At 39.9% G+C, this 3,658-nt stretch overlaps 1 pseudogene; it reads right to left on the reverse strand.

The window, feature by feature from the left end:
• Window positions 1-500: 500 nt before the first annotated feature.
• On the reverse strand, window positions 501-2,250 carry LOC112296570 (elongation factor 1-beta pseudogene; annotated as a pseudogene).
• Between the last annotated feature and the right edge of the window lie 1,408 nt (window positions 2,251-3,658).

The following is a 3,658-nucleotide window of genomic DNA, read 5'->3' on the forward strand; positions in this document are numbered from 1 at the left end:
CTTCGGCAGATAATGCAGTGACTGGATGTACACACCTTCCTCATGTGCTCTCCTGCACCTCAGCGCTGCAGCTTCCTGCACAACCTGTGTCCCTACCCCTGAGCGTTCTGGATCCCCAAACAGGTGGGTCAGAAGCACTTGGTGATCGACGTCTAGCCAATGACAGTCTAGAGAAGGAGATTATTTACTGTGCCTGGAGCAGAACAACTCAGAAAACTTCTGCGCTGGTTCCCGGCCTCACCAGGGGGAGTGAGACCCAGGTGCCCACAGCGGGACCCTGCTTGATCACACCCCCTTTGTTGGATCAGCCCTTCCTTCCTCTCCTCACTCCTGCCATGCCTTGTTTTGCCAAACAGTTGGATAAGATTGTTGTTAGTTGTTTCTAACGTGTTTTTGTTCTTCATATTTTTTAGACTCTGTCAATAATGAAATACATGAAAATCAACCTTTCTTTTTGTCTTTCATAGCTTTTATTTAATAGCAATGATCCCTGATAGATTTTATGTCTTGTTGAAAGCAGTCACATCCATGGACTGTACATAGTCCTGGCCTTTTTGATTTAGCTGCATTGTGGCTCAGTTGGTTGGGGTGTCCTCAACGAACTCCTCCTATAACCAAAAGGTTTCTGATTTGATTCCCCATCAGGGCACATACCTAGACTGCAGACTCCATCCCTGGTTCAGGCTCCTATGAAAAGATACTTCTCTCTTGCATCATTATTTTTCTCTCTCCCTTCCTCTCTCTCTCAAAGCAATGAGAGAAATGTCCTTAGGTGAGGATAATTTTTTTGAAGGGATAATTTTTTTAAAAAGTGATCAGCTCCTTCAGCATATCTGTTTCAAATTTATCATCCTTACACACTGTATTTGGAGTTTTTTAATTCTATACACCTCCTGGGAACTAGTGTGGAAGAGCCCCAGACAAAGCTTCTGGCACACTCCTCTAACTTTACCATTGCCCTCTTGTCATCCCAAAGTTTCACATCTAATAAGATGGGAGACTCGGCAACAAGTGCAGGTTTTAGCTTTCTTTTACTCGCACTGTGCAAAGCTTTCTTCTCTTTGCCTCTTGGCTGCTTTGTGTGCTTCCTTCTTGTCACATCCATAGAGATCGGTGTCATTATCCTCTTTACTATCCGTAGCTCCACTTCCTGTGGTGTCTTCCACATTGGCAGGGCCATACTTGCCCCAAGCTTTCTACACTCCTGGCAGGTTGGCCTTTTCGTTTTTGTAAGACTTAATGTGATTATACCAGCAGAGGGCATGATACAAGTTGGCAGGTGGTAGGCTGGAGACTGCTTCAAATATTGCCACATCTGCCTTTAATGTCACACACCCCTTGATGAAGCTTTTGTCCTCTAGGTAGTTGCTGAGCACCTGAAGGCCACTGGGGCTTTTCAGGTCTCCACAACCCAGGGCGTTGCCTGATCTGGGCAGCTGGGTAGTAGCGGAAGAAAAGAGGAATAAAGGAGGGGGGTCCCTAAGTGCTACAAGAAAAAGGCCTAAAAGGCCCCAAACTTCCTTATATAGAGGCAGAGTTTCCCTGCTTCATACCTGGCTGAAGGCTAAAGGTCAAGTACATTAATCTTCTTATTCACAATGTAAAAATTGGGGACTTAATAAAGTGGCCCAAAAATTACCTGCAGCCCATTCTTTTTATTTGGAAATCAGAAAAACAACTTTTTTGTGAGCCAATACAGTAAAATGTATTGAAGAATATATATTCTCCTTAGTTTTGATATCTTTTTAAAAATAGATATCAAAACTAATATTAAGGAACTACTGCATATAAATACAAACTTGACTAAAAAAGAGGAAAGAAGAAGAAGTCATTGCCTACGTCATTATAAGCACCTTTGGGTGCAAAAATGGTGAGCCCAGGTGAATGAACATTTCATGAATAGTATTAAATTTTATAAAAACAAAGACTTTAAAATGTAGCCTACATCCTTATAGTATTCTTAAATCACCTTTGAGTGAGGTAAAAAATCATGCAAATCTGAGGTATTACACAGAGATTTGTTATCTCACGACAAAGAACTTTAAAAGAACTTTTATATTTAAAAATGAGTTACATATTTTTCTTTTACAGAGAAAAATGCCCAAAATTTGCTTACCATTTTTTATGAGAATAGATTGTCATTAGCATACTACCTATTTTTAAAATTTTTTTATTGTATGTTTTTCCATTACCATTTAGTCCCCTTCTACCCCCAACCCCTACGCTTACCACACTGGTGTCCATGTCCATGAGTCCATTTTAGTTTTTGCTCCATCTTCAACCTCCCCCACTTTGCTGTCATCCAGCTCTCTGAGTTTGTCTCTATTTGGCTTATTAGTTCAGTTTTTCATTAGATTCCACATATGAGTGAAATCATGGAATTTGTCTTTCTCCAAGTGGCTTATTTCTATTAACGTAATGTTCTCCAGGTCCATCCATACTTTTTCAAAGGGTAAAACTTGCTTCTATTTTATGGCCAAGTAGTATTCTATGGCGTAAATGTCCCGTAGTTGTTTTACCCACTTATCTATTGGTGGACAGTGGGCTGCTTCCATAACTTGGTGATTGTAAATGCTGCAATGAACGTAGGGGTGCTCATGTTCTTTTCAACTAGTGTTTTGGGTTCCTCCAGATATAATCCCACAAGTGGGATCACTGGGTCAAAAGGCAGATCCATTTTTAATTTTTTGAGGTATCTCCATACTGCTTTCCACAGTGACTGCACCAATCTGCATTCCCACCAACAGTGCAAAAGGGTTCCCCTTTCTCCACATCCTCGCCAGCACTTGCTGTTTGTTGGTTTATTGATGACGGCCATTCTGACAGGTGTGAGATCATATCTCATCATGGTTTTAACTTGTATTTATCTGATGATTAGTGAGTTGAGCCTCTTTTCATATGTCTATTGGCCATCCACATGTCCTCTTTGGAGAAGTGTCTACTCAGGTCCTTTGCCCACTTTGTAATTGGGTTGCAATTGGGTTGTTTGCATTTTTTGTTTTGTTTTGTTTTGGTGTTGAGATTGTAAGTACTTTGTAAATACTGGATATTAACCCTTTATCGGATGTATCAAGAAATATGTTCTCCCATTCTGTTGGTTTTCTTTTTATTTTGTGATGATTTCCTTTGCTGTGCAAAAATTTTTTGGTTTGATGTAGTCCCATTTGTTTATTTTTTCTTTTGTGTCCCTCACCTGGGGAGATGTATCCAATACAATTTTGCTGCAAGCAATGTCCGAGATTTGGCTGCACATGTTTTCTTCTAGGGTTTTTATGGTGTTGAGTCTAACACTTAAATGTTTAACCAATTTTGAATTTATTCTTGTGTGTAGTGTAAGAAAGTGGCCTAGTTTCATTTTTCTGCATGTATCTGTCCAGTTTTCCCAACAACATTTACTGAGTAAACTATCTTTAGCCCATTGTATGTGCTTGCTACCTCTGTCAAATGTTAACTGACTATAAAGTTGTGGGGTTATTTCTGGGCTCTCTGTTCTGTTCCATGGATCTTTATGACTGTTTTTATGCCAGTATCACACCATTTTCATTACTATGGACTTATAGTATAGTTTGATATTTGGCAGCATGATTCTGCCAACTTTGTTCTTCTCCTTTCTTAGGATTGCTATTGCTCTGTGGGAACTTTTGTGGTTCCATATAAT

This window comes from Desmodus rotundus, chromosome 7, assembly GCF_022682495.2.
Source record: "Desmodus rotundus isolate HL8 chromosome 7, HLdesRot8A.1, whole genome shotgun sequence".
Taxonomy (NCBI): Eukaryota; Metazoa; Chordata; class Mammalia; order Chiroptera; family Phyllostomidae; genus Desmodus; species Desmodus rotundus.